At 41.0% G+C, this 17,238-nt stretch overlaps 1 long non-coding RNA gene across 1 annotated transcript; it reads right to left on the bottom strand.

The window, feature by feature from the left end:
* Positions 1–1,295: 1,295 nt before the first annotated feature.
* LOC127059909 (uncharacterized) lies at positions 1,296–4,821 on the bottom strand. The gene is made up of 3 exons (XR_007778260.1): positions 4,795–4,821; positions 2,200–2,284; positions 1,296–1,435 (listed from the first exon to the last, which is right to left on the bottom strand). It is a non-coding gene; the product is annotated as an uncharacterized LOC127059909 (long non-coding RNA).
* Positions 4,822–17,238: the final 12,417 nt, after the last annotated feature.

Raw genomic sequence — 17,238 nt, 5'->3', positions numbered from 1 at the left:
ACTTCCCCAAAACAGCCTAACAGGCTCAGCAGCAGCCATGAGAACCTCTGGCACCTGAGGCTCAGTCCTTTCATTAGGATTGTTCCATTTAAGATACTTATCAGAAGGCAGGACTAAAAGGAAGCTTAGTGAAGAAGAAAAGGACATGACAAAACAATGCACTCCCTTCTTTATCTCTTCTGCTGCACAATCCCCACAGGCCCCTGAACTCTGGCAACTCTGAATGCACCCATGATCACACCTCAGGTAGCCAAAAACAAAGAAAGGCATAACGATAACACAGTTTATATTTTATAAGTTTTCTAGGTGGAAATTATTTTAGAGTTCACAGCTTGGAAAATTAATTCTGTGTCTACAGCTCTGTGCCAAATCCGTTTTGAAGGTAAGAGAAGCACATTTAGAAGTCTGCATTCCAGATGTTTCAGGTTCCTAAATGCTATTTTCATAAGCAACTTTGGTACTTTATCTCCAACTCACCTTGATTTTCAGAAGCCTTTTAAGGCGCTTTTGAAAGTGTTTCAAATTAACCACAGATCATCTCAGCTGCAATTACGGCCTCTTCACTTTTCCTCCTGGTTCAAAAGAATACCTTGAACAAAGACTTGGCTTGTGAGATCAATACTACAAGATTTGAACAGAAGAATTTCTGAATATATTCATTTGCAAATTAGCTGTACTGCAATTTCCTTTAGAGAAGCAAAATAAATGCATTCCTAGAGCATTTTTATTACAGCGTAGTTTGCTGACAATCTAGACTAAATGAGAGGGGAAAAAATGACATCACTAAGCAACCACACAAGGTGCAACAAAGAATTTCATCATCTGAAGTGATACAATATTCCAGCCTAACACCCACTGAGTTGAATTTCAAAGAACTGGGATTAAGATAACTTTGGTACAGATTAAGGTCTTCTCTAAAATCACGTGGGGTTTGTGCAGCAGGAAGAAATCAGGAACTCCTTTAAGAGCAGGTGCTAACACTTCCCTCTATACTACTCCACCACCAAGAGCATTTCCTTCAGCACTGACAATCTCTAATTGAGCTCACAGGAAAAGAAGGAAAGAAGTCAGGTGAGACTAATGGCTCTATTTAACAGCAGTCTAAAGTAGCAGTGCACCTGAAGTTGGGCAATCTTTCCAGAAAAAAACCAAAATTAAAGATAATTACTTATTTTTGAAACATGACAACTAATCCTACTAAAAATAATTTTAATAAGTGGTAGCAATAAGCAGAGCCAAAATCAGAACAGGATGCTGAGTATATTCAGAGCATTTAAAGTAGCAAATGTTTCTCACCGTGAAAGTAGTTGTAAAAGAAATGGAACAGTAATGTATTTTTCCAATTCTCAATGTAGTCAGCAGCAGAGACCCCATGAATGCTGGCAGGGCACCCTCATCTTCAGGAATCAATGCTTTCAGTCAAAACCATAAGTATCTGCTATCCCAAAATAATATAACTTCTGATTATGTCAAACAATTACATACAAGTGTTAATCAGCACAGATCAACCTCCAATTCTTAAACAAAATTATTTACTTCTCTCTATAAAATACATCTTGTCTGTAGAACAACTATGAATATTTCATGATGTGCAGTTTTCAGAAGCAAATGTTTTATTTTCATTAACTTTTGCTTTATTCCGCTCTCCAAAATCTTTTAAGTCTGAACATTCAGACATTTCTAGAGTAAATAAACACACTGCAATCATCTGAATGCATCAGGAGATAATTTGTTTGACCCCCAAAACCTTCACATATCTTGATCTGTAAATATTAACTCATAATTCTTACATCTCTTACACTTTACAGTGAACATTTTAGTAGCTTTATTTACACTGAGTAATAGCTTGGTGCACTCTATGTGCACACACCAAACACATCTGTATGTATAAAAGGATATATAGGTGATTTCCGTATCTAATTAAATGTCCACACAAAATACACTTCAGTAGCAAAATAGAGCATAAAAAATTCAAGAAATATTTACAGGCTGAAAGTTGCACATGCAGACCACTGACATCAGAACGAGCTCTTGGGCAAGCTCCACTTGCTCACATAGCCTTAAGTAGGCAGAATGGTGTTGAAAAAAAGCACCTGTAACCTGACAATTCCCAAAGAGCTTGCTCTCTTCCATTTATTATCAAAACAGAAAATTGCATCCAGTGATTTTGTATTAAGAACACCAACCCCAAACACCTACTTGTATGAGAAGTCAGAAGAAACGGGACTCGTATTTCTCTGTGATGAGAATGCACACAGCTCATTTTCTTCTGCAAGAATCACCTCTGCTGTCCATGGAACAAATAACAATGTAAAATGTTAAACCTCTTTCAGCTGTCCAGGTGAGACATGGGAAAGGAAGAAGAAGCCATGAAATTACCCAGGAAGAGTCAATAACATGTTATTTGACTTTATAAGCAGAAGTAAACATCATTCAAGCTGTAATTAAATTAATGCAGTATTTTGGATAAACAAAATTTGTGCAGGATCTGCTGTTGCAGGAACCTCTGCCCCACAGTACTAAACCCAGCCTCCCTGGACTGCATTTTTGAACTGCTGATCAGGTTCCCAGTGTGAACAGACAACAGCCCATCCCTTATCCCATCTATTTCCACTCCAATTCTCTGGGCCCCAAGCAAACATACAGGTATGCATGTATCAAAAATTCTATAATAGTTCCTAAAGGAAGGTAAAACTTATCCATGTTATTTATGCAAGAGAGAAGAAACAGGCACTGACTAAGGCAGGCTGGCTAAGCAGCAGTGAGGCTTGTTAGCAGGATTGACATGGGATTGCTTATACCCTTCATTCTCCTAGGAGAAGAACTTATGTACAAAGAAACAACCTATGACTTATTAACCACCATTTAAAAGTGTGATTTACCTGTCAGGAAGCAGTCAACTATTCCTAAACTGGATATTATTCTCAGTCAACAAAGTAAAAATGAATGGTATTTTATAAGGACTGCTCTACCTCCCCTTCAGATTTCAGGTTATCACCTTCCCTTCTCTAGAGCCTTGATCCCTTGAGAATGCCTTATAGCCTCTTGGGTATCCAAGGATCATAATTTTAACATCTAATTATCCTTGTGAGCAGCCACTGTAAGCATCAGCAAACTTCAATAGAGCTTTCAAAGGGCACTATGCAACACAGCACAATCCATTTATATGAAGGTTAATTGGTCTTTCAGGAACTCATCCTATTTGCTAAAATAACATACAACTCTAGTGCAATAAAGTGATTTTGTTCCTTTGTCTCAAAGCTGAAAGACTTTAAAATGCTGGCTTCCTTCTAGGACAGAAGGGAAGCATCTAGGGCATATTTGGCTATAAGTTTCACATTTACATTGTTCAGCAGATGTTTAAAATGGATTTGCAGACTATAAAGCTGATTATTCACCAGCAGTCTGTGACCAGACCATGTCTCAGCAGAGTTTTAAGAGCAGTTTAATAAATAGAGAATAGGAGATTCTTAATAAGAAATTGCATCTTTGGGTTTAGGAGGCCAAAAAGTCAAAAACACTCAACTAACACTAGACAGCTACTGGAGTGTACCAGAACAGGTCTCCAAAATAATTTAGGCAATGTCTGCTGTAATCTTTGTGTTTGTGCTGCAGCACATCCACATTTAACTTTTCTCACTGACACTGTTAGGTCTGTGCATATTTCATCAGAGCCTGCCTTTCAGAAAAGGGATCTGAGAGAGGAATTCTCATCAGAATTCACTTAAAAGAAAATCTGGAGTAACTTTACTGGAAGGACATACTTCATATGGGACACAAATAAATAGAACACAAATAAATAAGAACAACCCAAATAAAAAAGAAATGAGAACCCTGTATTTTACTGTGTCCAGGAAACTATTCAAAATCAGGGCCTTGAACACAAGCAATATTTAACTCAGGAAGCAAAACCACACTAATTGGAATATTTGCACTGAAAGCTGAGTTATATTATCCCTGTTCCATATAAAATCAATTGCCCTTCACACTTACTATTGCCTATGGAATTCTGCCTTAAGGGCTGCTTAACATGTGATCAATTTGGAGATGGAGACTTTTGGGGAAGTTACCAGGAGCTTTATCAGTAATTTTACAAATTACTCCAATTTTCTCCATCAGAATCTGTAAATTTGTCTACAGCACAAACTTACAACACTTTTGATTGGTCAAAGCCAGTGAGCTGGTTAAACCCCAGTGTGGTTGCACTCATTTGGAATTCAAGTACTTTGCACTTTTAAAATTAACACAAAACGAAGGGACAGCACTTTAATTTCAGCTAATTAGGAGCAAATTAGGTAATTTGGGTAAATAATCTAAAACCCTTCAATGGATGCATGCCATTAAGAAATTACTCTCCCAGAAGCAAGTTCTGAACTGGAGGAGAGACCTCTCACTCCCTCACTTCAGCATCTGAAACAAGCACTCAGAACTGCTTGTAAAGTTTGTCTGTGGAGATTAAGAAAATGTGTTGGTCTAAAATCAGTCATTAAGTGTCCTGATGCTGAGGAAGTTCCAAAGATAAATGGACATAGCACTGATATTTTAGAAATTGATAACACATGAAGGTTCAAAGTCAGAATCACATATTTAATTCTGCTAGAAAGATGAAATGTTTAGCTTTACACTGCTTTAATGTATGAGTTTATTTTACCGGGAGTTGATAAATTCATACAATAAGCCAAGCCTACATAATAAACATAAATTTATAAACCAAGGGACATGAGCACAAGGACAAGCAAAATGGTAATAGAAAAAAGTGAATTTTTGTGAAAAAGAGAGCTGATGACAACTAACCTGATACTTTGATCATGCAGCTCTAATTCTTCTAGGGCCAGTTAACATTTAGAAAACATCAGTCCCAGGCTTGCATCTGGAAAATAAATTAGTGTTGGTTTAGGAAATTCACTACCTATCCTTATGAAATGAAGGCAGCAAGAAAGTAGACCTTATAGCCTCACATGCTAAAAAGAGCAAGAAAACAGCACTGCAAAACAGTAGCCTGCAGACTTTTTAAAAATATATTGCACAGCTACAAAATTGCTTAAGTGAAAATGATCAAAAATAACAGCGCAGCAACAGAATTCCTGCCTATTTCTGCACTGCTTTTTCTCTTCAGTAAACAGTCATTGGCATGAATATGGGTCAAAATCTATAAGAACCTCCTTGTCCAGCTCTCTCCTCTCCAGATTTGGTCCTGCTGCCACTATAAAGACCGATGAAAACTGCTTTTCATTTGACAAATTCAGAATCAAAACACAAATGTGACCCAAAAATCAAGCTTTGCCACAAATTCGTCTGTGAGAGCATTTAACTCCTAAAGCCTTCCAGAATTAAATAAGGATTAAATGCCACTAACGTCAGATGCAGATGTGAGCATAAGTCTGAGTAAGTCTTCAGTGACACCAGCCTCTTAGTCCCAATGGTACAGAGGCATCCAAACTATTTTAAGGCATTATTAATGAAAAGCCTAATTTTAATTTATTAAAAGAGGTGCTTAAATACATAAGTTTCTCATCTGCCACGGAATAGGAAGGCATATGTATTTTTTAATATACTCAGGGTGAAATCTCTCTATGCAGTAAGTGGAGACACCACTGGTGCCACCATTAACCCCTCATTACAAGGAGCACACAGCCTCCTACCCACGGGGAAGCAGAAAGGTAAAAATCCAAAGGATTTATTTCTTTGCACCACAAAATCTGTGACAGTTCAACAGTCACCTGGGCTCTTGGGGCAGTTAATGCAAGACCAGGGACTCCACCTGCAGCTCTCTGCTTTTTTCAGATCCTCTGTGATCTCGTAGGTATGGGAATAATGGCAAAAGGAAAATGAAAATCAGGATTACTCAATAAAATGTATCTGCAACATGGCGGAAACAAATGTTCCCTTTTAATCCTGAATATTCTCCTTAAAGCCCTTTGGGTTCTGTGTCCTCAAAAACAATGCAAAAGTGTAAGTGTAAGTTTCATTGACGGGCGCTCAAAACCAGCAGAGAGAACAGACTGAAGAAAATTATTAATGTTATTACATCCCTTCGGCGTGCTGAACGAAGCGCCAAGCTGTGCGATGTGACATCAGCAGCGCCCGCCGCGCTGCGGGAAAAAAGGGGCGGCGACAAATCCGTATTTTAATATTCATTCACGAGCGTGAATGAATGCTAAAACAGCGTCCCGGGGAGACGCTATCGCTGATAGACCTTTGAAAGGAGGTCACCCGTGACACTGCGGGGCAAAGCCGCACTGCCTCCTCCTCATTAGCGGTGTTGGAGTAGCCCAGCGAGCGCTCATCGCTTCCCGGAGCGGTGCCGGGCTCCTGCGTGATGCTGCTGCCTCCACAGCGCTCCAGCAGGAGCATCACCGCCTCCAGAGCCCACTGCCACCCGGGCACCGCTGATCCTCCCCCGCGCCGCGGGTATGGCACATTGCCTTACTTAATAGGTGAAAAACAGCAAGGCAAAACAGCATGAAAATACGTCCGATAACGCTGCCGAAGCGCAGTTTAAACCAAAGGTGGTTAAATAGGCAGCATCCAGTGCACTCAGCTCACAGCGGGTGAGACGGCTTCGGCACAGGAGCGTCCGAGACGCTGGGAGGGAGCAGCGAATCGCCGGGGAGGGAGGAGCCGGCTGGGGCCGCCCCGGGGCGGTGGTGCCTGAAGGGGCCTAAGGGGGGGCGGCTGCCCTCGCCGTACAGCGGGCGTCGCCGGCCGGTCGGGCACGGGTTGTGCTGTGCTGTGCCCCCCTCACCGCCGGGATCGGGCTGTGCTGTGCCCCCCTCGCTGCCGGGCGGGTCGGGCACGGGCTGCGGTGTGCTGTGCCCCCCTCACTACCGGGCGGGTCGGGCTGTGCTGTGCCCCCATCACCGCCGGGATCGGGCCGTGCTGTGCCCCCCTCACTACCGGGCGGGTCGGGCTGTGCTGTGCCCCCCTCATCGCCGGGCGGGTCGGGCACGGACTATATGGTGTGCTGAGCCCCCCTCACTGCCTGGGCACCCCGCGGTGCCGCCAGGGGCAGGGCAGGCGCGGAGCCGCGGCCGCCTCCCCTCAGGGAGCGCCCCGCAGCCCCACGGCCGCCCCAGCCGGCGGGAGGTACTCACCGACCGCGGGCAGCAGCGCCGGGCCGGCTCCCCGCACCCCGCGGGGCGAGGGGGTCCGGCCCAGGATCCCGGGTGAGCCCGTGCTGGAGAGGCGCCCGCTGATCCCAGGCGTTGCCCCGGCGCGCTGAGGGGAGCCCGGCCCGCGGAGAGAACGGCTCCGCGGCCGCTCAACCCCCGGGGAACGGCGGGCACAGCCCGGGGCGAGGCGGTGCCGGTGCTGCTGCTGCTGCTGCTGCTGCTGCTGTGCCGTTGGAGCTCTCACCGCTCCCGAACCGGCACCGCTCCAGCCCAAACGTGATGCCTTCTTCGCTCGGCTGTTCTTGTTGAAGGTAGCCCTTCTTACAGAAAATAGCGTGAGGTGACACTTAATACTTCTACAAATTTCTGTGGAAACGTGTAAAGTTTTCGGTTGTGGACAGCAGAGTTTTACGGAATAGTTTGCTGTAGATCACCGTGGAGAGGCAGTCGTCTGACACATGGAAACAGACAGGTCAGAGGTATTGGAATAGGTATCTGGGAGTATGGAATGGCTTGGCATCTGGAAAGAAATTTCTAAGCTTATAAATGCGAGTTGTGAACATCTGTCTGCTTCATAACTTGCCTTCTCAGCTGTAAGAAATAAACAAGTAATACACAAATCAAAAAGTTACCAGCTATCACGCAGGAAGTTCAATGCACACTGAAGGGAAGTATATGGATCTTATGTTATATACTTCTATTAAGAATCTGCATTAGTTAGACCTGATTTTTTAATAAACACTCAGAGCTTGTGTTCTAAACCGTATTAAAACTGTTCTGTTTTCACAAGCACAAGGAATCTACACCTGCTGAGAGCTGTGTGTGCTTCATGAAGTGTGGGGCTACATCCTCCTTGTCTCCAGCACTCCTGCTGAGCCAGGGAAGGGAGGAGTGGCACAGGGTAGCTCATCACAGCCCTACTTTACCTGCACAGCCAAAGCAGATCCCTGAGATGGGAATCTTTTCCGTGTTAATGATTGGTGAAATGAATCAGTGATTGTGTGCCGTAGCATGGAAATACACAATTAAAATGTGGAAACTGCTTCTCCCTGGCTCTGTAGAGACATTTGATGCTGACAGCTGGGGTTTTGATTTCAGCTCTCGGGGAAAATGAGGTATGTGAGGATATATACTGCTGTCTATTCCATTAGTTCTCTTAAGAGCCAAACAAGTAGAACTGCTTTCTGTTAAGGTTTGCAAATATTTTTATTATACTATTTTTTTCACTGAGTAATAACTTTTGAAACTTCTAGAAGACGGGGTCAGGGTTGTAAAACCTTCAGGGACTTAGGAACTTAGAGAAAAATTGAACCTCTGGTGAATTTTAAGGAATACTGTTTTAATATTCAGCCATATAGCTCCAACCTTATTCTATATCATATCTAAAGTTGTTTTCTGAACTCTGTTAAGTACCATATTTGCTATCTGGTGCCAAAGTAATTCACTGCCAAATCATATTTGCTCTCTTGTCACCAGCAGTTGACTTTTTCACAAAATGTGTATTGAACCAAAATGAGGAAACAAAAATTAATCAATAAGCATTTGTGTGAACAAATGAAGTTCTATTACTATGCTATTTTTCTTTGATTTAGCAACTACCTCATGATTACACATCTCACCTTGGAGTGCTCACCCAATCAATGTGTTTGTACACTGCACCTAAAAAAAGGCAGTCTTTTACACAGTTTGCCAAAATGATAAAATACCAGTATAATGTATTTTGTCATTTTACTGAATTAATCTTCCAGCTATTACAGATGTCCTTAAAAATCAGGATTGTATAATATAATCCAGTGTATTCAATAAAGCTATTTTCTAGAAAATGTTGACTTCACCAGAGGGGTTCAAGTCAGAATTTAAAAAGACAGTCTATCAGTTTATATTATTCCTATTATTTGACTGCATTTTGTGCTAATTTCATATTAATGAAGTCTTTGAATGGAATATAAAGCAAACCTTACTGTCAAACCCATGAATATAAATCAGAATATGACATACCAGGACCTGTAAGCACTGCTATTATGCAGGTAGGCTCATGAAGATAATTTTGCTGCTGCTGAATATGGAAATATTTGAAAGGAATTTGGAACTGTAGGGGAGGCAGTCTGCAATGGTAGAGTGCCTGTTGGAAGTTCAGCCCCTTCTGCCACTGCCAAAATGCAGCAATGGGGAAGAATAGTGGGGCCCTTTCAAGTCCAAGGTACAGCTCTGCCAGTTTAGATTACCATGAGATAGGCACATCTTGAGCTGCCAGTGAGCATCATAAAAAATGTTGTGAAATAGTTCAGTGGAATGTTTAAGGAATATGCAAATATCAGCTGGAAGAGAACTCATTTTTTAATTTGCTGATTCGGGTGCAAGAATAAATTACTGAAAATAGAGTCAGGAGTGGACCATCTGTAAATTCACCTCAAGAGAGGAGCTGAAAATGTTCTGTTCACTATCTCATTACAGGACATGGTGCCCAGGGCATCTTGCCTGAGGCCAAATCTATTTCTTCATCTATGAGATAAGAAACTTCAATGTGCTAGCTGTGTATGGAAAATGGTTTGGCTCCTTCTGTGTCCTTCCACAAAAAACATTTTGTGCGCTCGCCCAGTAGTGAAGCTGCAAGATGTGTGAACAGGGGAGAAGGGAGTGGGAGGGCTCAACAAAAGCACAGCTTATGTGCCGCTGGTAGGACGATTTCAGGCTAGGCTGGGTTTGCATTGGAAGAGGTTTCTACGGAGGGAGTGACTGTCCTTCAGCCACACCCCGGAGGAGGAGGTGGGAGCAGTGAATAATGCCCGCAAACCCATGCTGGGTTAAACCACACCAGCCCGGCACAAGCTGCAAGCCTGTGCACACTCAGGGAAGGCATCTACAGTGCCAGGACACTGAACTCCAGTGTTAACCAAACTCCCGAACTGAACAGGTTTGGCAAACTTAATTAAACCCTTCAGTGGCTTTTGTGCTGAGGGGATTTTTTCTTTTCATATCTGATGCCTGAGAGCACTTTGGGGCTGTTGATGGAGGCAGAATTACTGAGTTCCCCCACTCCAAACTTCTGAGAAATTAAGAGAATGCAAGATATCTAATTTGATTCCTTTGATAATATATTGTCTTCCTCCAAGCAAAATTACCTTTTTTTTTTTAAATGAGGGCAGGGTTAGGTTTCTCCTGTACAGTGTAACACAACAGGCTCATACTGATGCTTCCCTGGGAAATTTGAAACAGATCCTGTTGAGGAGAGTGGTTTAATTATCTTCATGTCACTACATAACAATCATAAATGAAGCCAAATCTGAAAATAGCAAAGTGATATTGCTCAGATGTGGAATAATCAGGTATAAACTGACGATGAGTTTTCAAATAGCTTGTAAACTAGATTACCTGAAAGTAAAGTCTGTGTGGGAATCATCAATGGGTTTTAATAAAATGGCCTGAACCTGAGGGTTTAGGGTATATCATTTCACTTCTTAATTGCTTTTCACACCAAGTGGTTCATGTTTAGCTGGAGTAAACTGCACATTAAAACTGATGGAGAGCAATTAGGTTAACTAAATACCACTTTGCAATTCTTCAATTCACACCAGAAACAACTGAGCCCTCTAACTCAACAGGTGTATTTTCCTCTTTCTCTCCTTTCTTGACATATATGTTTTATTTTCCTCAAATCCCAGATATAAATATTGAAGAGTAAACATAACAGCAGGGATTTCAAAGCAGTCTGATACCAGGTAAAAACTGTAATTGGTATTAGGTATGCTCCAGCTGCTGAGGAAAAAGTGGATTATTACCATGAATAAACAGCAACCAAACTCCAACACTATAGCCCAGTGTTAATGTAATAAGCAGAAATTTAGCTTGTCACACTCACATGTATTGTACTCTTTGATTTCCATATACCATAATAGTAAGCCCAGCAGTATGTCTTCTGGAGAACTAAGAAAAGCAGAACTACTTATCAAAGCTGAAATATATAACTTTGGACTGACTTTGTGTGATGAACTAATACTGGCAATAGGAATTTATGAAGAAGCTATGAAATAATGTTCCATCAAATTATTAAAATGTATTGTTTAGATGGGATGGAAGCTGTGAGAAGAGGGATATATAGTATAATTAGAAAAAACAGTGGAGCATAACATAATGGTCCAGTGACAAATCTGTAGGTTGGGAAGAGCACACCAGAGCAATGTTTGGATTATGGTGCAGTAACAGCAATAGGATCTCTGCAGCACAATTGCCTGTTCTCAGGAAACAAGGTTGAGAAAATTAATTTGCTCAAATGCAGAGTTAATAAAGTACCTCATGCCTCTGGTGAAGTTTTCCCAGTTGATTCTTCAGAGAGTAACAGAATGAACTAACTTACATTGCCCCCCAGTGAAGAGAACCATTCAGACAATGAGCATGAAGTTAAAATTAAACTGAAATGAGTAAGATAGTAGTAGAGATTTTAAACAGCTTGTGAATGACTGGATTAGATAATAGGAAAAAAAAATAGATAGATTAGATAATAGGAAAAAATTCTTTACTGTGAGAGTGGTGAGACACAGGCACAGGTTGTCTGGAGACAGTGGGGATGCCCCATCCCTGGAAATTTAAATTCAGGTTGCATGGGGCTTGAAGCAATCTGGTCCAGTAAAAGGTATCCCTGCTTATGGCAGGGAGGTTGGAACAAGATGATCTGAGGTCCCTTCCAATCCAGGCCATTCTATGAATGTTAAATATAAAATGTTTAACTATTAATTTTGCCTTCTCTACCATCCTCCAGCAGTTCAGCTATGAGGTTTCATCAGCTTGGACCAGCACAGGCAGCTGTATGCTACTGAGGGTACCCATGTGATGCTGCACAAGGAGCTGTTTGGCTCCAATTATGTTTAATTTTAGAAAATCAGATTCCAATTATAAATTTTCATCTGGCTGATGCTTGACTTGTAAATGTAAATGCAGCCTTTAAATAATTCTAACTAATACCTTCTGTGAAAGCACTGAATTTTAACACAATGTAGGGAATATACTGGACTCCAGTGCCTTCCCAAACTCTTCAGATATTTCAAAATACAGTTTAAGTAACTACATTTACTTTTTAAGTGAAATCCACTAAACTAAGCACATTAAAACTTTGCTAAAGTTTGTGATAAACGTTAGGAAAACACCATAGATGTTCATGGTGGGGGAGATGCTGTCCAGGTATATTGTAAGTAGATATCTCATCTCTTTTCAGACCTGAAAGGAGTCATTCCAATATTTTTTTCCTCTTGCAAGTCAATGTAGAGAACTGAAAAGCTCAAAATTAATGATTTCTTTCCTACTGTGCAAGTGCTTAGTTAGGGAGTGCACAACATCCTGAGAAGCAGAGAAACATAATTTAATGATGGTTCTTTGAAGGGAAATTTCTTAATGAGGAAGTGAGCACAGAAACTGAGCTGCTGCTCAAAGGGTGAATGAAATGCTGGATTTCATTCTTATTGTAGATCATCTGTATTCATGACTGTCCCACACTAGGTGCTGACTTCAACTTTTTCTAATCTCATCACAGCAGAAGAAAATAATCCTAACCCAGCAATAACTTCTTTTCTAAATCAGCAGTCAGTTGTGAGAAAAGCCCCGTCACTCAATTTCTTCAGTGCAGCTAATAAAACTATAGATTTTTCCTTTCTCAGGCAGTAGAGATGATCAGAAAGAGACTAAAAAAGAGAAAATGTTAGCTTAGTGCAGAACCTCCTTCCCCAGTGCTGGAGTTGCTAACAATTCTCCTCTTACAGACCTCACCCTGCAGGTTCTGAGGCCAATCCACGCTGAACTGCCCAACAGGGGCACCCCACAGCAGCAGGAAATTCCACGGTATCTCAGTGTTAGGTGATGGCTGTGTGGAAAAGGAGGAGAAGCTGGCTGGCAAAGCAGGTAGCCACACTTCCACGCCATTGTTCTGGCTCTGCAGCCACCAAGCACCTCTTGGGACCAAGTCCTTCACAAGCGACTTTCACATTTATGGTAGTTATATATTTATATATAGTTACATTATTATATATTACAGTTATATATTTATTATTAGCAAGCACTCAGTGCAGGTAATTATTTCTGCTCCTCTTTCAGCATGTAGCTGTAGATTCTGAGGCAGTGCATTCCCACAGCATCAACATGAGCAGATAAAGATGATTACACGCATCTCTCCCTTCATGCTGAACTCGTTTCATCTCTGTTTTGTTAAATACAGCCTTTGATTATTGAAAAAAAAGTAATTATCAAACGTGTCACAGGCATGCTAAAAATAATTTTTCCAGCACACAGTAGCTGGGTAGGTAGGTTAATTTGCCTAGGGAAGATCTCTCCTGCTTTTTATCTTGAGCTCTCATTTGAAATGCATGTTTTCATCACTTCCATTGTGGATTTCACCTGAAGAATTAAGTCACTGTTGCGATTATAATAAAGTTGGAGATAAAGCTTTGTACATCTTTAATTAGCTCTCCTTCCAAATTCAGGTGGTTAAAAAGCAGGCGGAATGTCTGAATGGGCTGTGGTGTCTTTGCCTGAACAGTGTAAGTGCTTTGGGAACGACAGAAGTTTCACACCTCTGAGAGCAGCACCTCATCTGATCTCACACATCCCTAACGATTCCCACACTCTGCACTCTGCAAGAGCCAGAGGAAGCACAGCATTTGCTTCCCTCTACTCCAGTACAAACCCTGTCAGCTTGCAGGGCAGCCCAGACACACCAAGCAGGGAAATGTCATAAGCCCATTAAATTCCTACATTAACATGATGTCTGCTGGCTTTGCTTGAACTCCCAACCAGACAAAGCAACTTAAAGCATGTCCCACTACAGTTCTTGCCAAAAGTTTCTGTAATGCAAGGATATAATGCTGCTAACTCAGTTGAGAGACCAGGACAAAACATGACTGTGCTGGGCTGCAAAAGTGGAATCACAAATATTTTTTTTTGTGGTTTTGTTTCAGAAAGAGGTTAAAAAGATGTATTTGCTCTACTAGATTGCCTAGGTAATTGTCCAATTCCATGTTAAAAATTTATGCAGAAATGTAAGAGTTATAATTATAAACCCCTCAATAATTAGAATCATGAAAATGAGATGACTGATGCTTAATTAGGTTAAGCAGGTAGAATGGTCATTCTGAGTCATTTGTCTGATTATGAAAGCATCCAAGGAAGAAGAAACCACAGTTCAAAATATTCAAACATTTTCATACAATTACCTGGCAGGAACCCAGTGACACTATGCCCTGGATGGTTAAGCAGTGTGCATGTGTGAATGAACAACATCTAATTCTCAGTTGCTGGTGAAATATTAATTCTTCCTTTAAAACCAGACAGGGCAGTAGCAGTCGTGAAGCAGATGCTGTCAAATTCAGAGCTGTTCAAATAGCAACTCCCATAAATGCTATGTGAGAAAAAACTGACAAACTTTCCTATCAGCCAAAAGAAATCAGCCCCAATACCCACTTCCTCAGTTCTGCCAGTGGAAGGGTGTGGGAACAAACTAATAAGCTCTTGGAGGAAAGTGATAAGCTCTTGGAGGATTCTCACTCTCAGAGCCTGAGAGTCAGTGTCAGTTTGAAAAACAACATAAGCAAGGTTGGTAGCTGATGCAGAAGTCTAAAGAGATGGCAGAGAGAGAATTTGTCTTGTTACTGGGATGATTCACCTGTGCAACTGGGGCTCCTACTGAAATTTGGGTGGTTCCCACCACCTGTTAGGAAAGCACTGACCAGCTCAACCAGAACAGTGAATGCTACAAGTCACAACTTTTCCTTTTGGATGCAAAGCATCATTTGTTTCACCTGCAGAAACAAAGGGTTGGGCTCTACCTGAGCCTACAAGTTTTCATCTCTACTCAAGGCTCAAATTCCCATTGCTGCAGTACAACTCCTGACATGCTCCAGGGTGGATTTGCTCTCAGGTCACAGCACTGCACTATACTTTGCAGAAGGTGTTGATTCCTCCTTGTCTGAAGTTACACATGGTATCAATAGATCCTTTCTTAGGCTGAGTATTTTTGGGGGAGGAAATGAAACTGATAGTCCTTTGCCTATTCTGGCTGTCTACTAAAAATGGAAAAAAGGTTAGGGTGTTAATTTATGCCTAAAACCACTAGAAGCTACCTTCTTGTACTGCTGTAACTGAACATGTTGGCACTTCATTCTACACACTCAAAATGGGGATGAAAACAGATTTTTCTTAGCCAGTCACTGGCTTTGTCACTTCCCTTTCATTGATCTAAAATGGTGCTCATTTATAAACATCCATGTTGCTGAATATATGTCCTTGCTCTAGTGAGAAAGCAGAATGATTTAGCATATTTTCTTCAGCTGCATTACTAATTTATACCTACACTGGGCAAAAGGTGGCTACAGGAATAGCATCCTTTTAGCACCAATTTTTAAAGATGCAAAAAAGAGAAGCTTGAACTTATCCTCAAAAAAAGGCTTCTGTTACAGAACAGGTGTGCAAACCATCTCAAAAAAAATTACACATGAAAGAAAATGATTACTCCTTTACATGAGTAAAGTGATTACTCCTTTACATGAGTACATTTAAGAAGGAAAGATTTTGATACTTACATAAGGATCCAAAAATTCTTCCACAGGAATTAAGTTGGAGAAGACAAACATTGCTCATTGTACCATAACCCTGTTTAGTCGTATTTGTGTTCACTGCTATGTGTTATCCAAGATTTTGCCTTACCCAGCTATTTATAATCATTACAAATATTCCACAATAAGGCTTTTTCCATAGAAGAGATTTATAGTATTTATATGCTAATTGAGAAAATGGAACATAAATTTGAATAATAATGAAATTAAATAGCATTTCCACTATTAAACTATCAGCTGTGGGCAGCAATTCACTTTTTACTTGCCACTTGCCAGATTTTCCTTGGGAAATACTAACTTGGTAATAGAAGGACTTACTACTACAATAAAATATATTAAGTAATATCTATTAAATCAATAACTCAAAAGATAGTTTAAACTCTGATTCTAGATATGTGAAAATTATTCCAAGAAACAGATGTAGGGTTTTGCTTTAACTGAATTTCCTTAAATTATGTAACAAAATACTTTTAAAGAGCCCAGTAATGTCAGGTTTCCAGGCCTCTGTGGAGATGAGTTGGATTCACGTAATCCTTAAAATGTTTAGATTTCCAGAGCAGGGCTTTTTAAGGGTGCCAATTTAAGAAACTGAATTTTGCAACCTGTTATTGCACAGAGCACTGAAATGGAACTAGGAGAAACTGAAGCGTGAACAGGCAGGCAGCTGGAGGTGACCTTCAGGAAACTGGAAAGGACTGAATCACCAGGCAGGGATCCTTGCTCAGTGCATTTCTCTAGGCTGTCTCAGGCACATTTTCAACAGACTACTGAACAGCACCACCCCAGGAAAAATATAGTAGAGAACACATGATTACATGGTTAATAATCATATTTTATAAGTAATCACATGCCTGTGGCAGCACCATGGATATGGCTGTCTCTTTCCACCCTGTTGCAGAAAACTGACCTATTTATTTCTTCAAGGGAGATGGGAGATGCAAACACTCCAGTCTGATGCAGAGGCAAAGTCACTTTCTAAGATGAGGGAAAGAGCAGAGACATTATGTAATGACATTATTTTCTGTTTGTTCTACTTGTCTATGGTGCCATCTGACAGTAGGGGCTGTCTGACAGCATTTGAGCAAAGCAGAACTCCAGAAAATGAAAGGGAGGGATTCTGAGGTGCAGACTAATTTGTCTGTGGATGTTACACTGGATAACAAAGCATATCCTCTCAGATATCTACAATAGTACCCAGATTTTGTCACTTCACTAAGACCTGACACTCAAATTCTCAAGGGAGCAATCACTTCTCTTATTGTACACTCAGGTTTTCTTTACTTAGGATTCTCATGTGCAAGTGGGATACTTTACAGGGCCATAAGAGGATGGAGATGTATTTGAGCTGAAAAATATTGTTACACAGTTTTAAATATTCCTTTATGTCACAAAACAGGAATACTGTTAATAGCATTAATATTTCTCCCACTTAAAACATGTTTGACTTAAGAGAAACTTTATCAACTGGCAGATTTTACAAATCATTTTAGGAGAAAGTGGGAAGAGAGTTACAAACGTTGCAGGACTGAGAT

Source organism: Serinus canaria, chromosome 9 (genome assembly GCF_022539315.1).
Source record: "Serinus canaria isolate serCan28SL12 chromosome 9, serCan2020, whole genome shotgun sequence".
Lineage (NCBI taxonomy): Eukaryota > Metazoa > Chordata > Aves > Passeriformes > Fringillidae > Serinus > Serinus canaria.
This window is presented reverse-complemented; position numbering and strand designations above follow the sequence as displayed.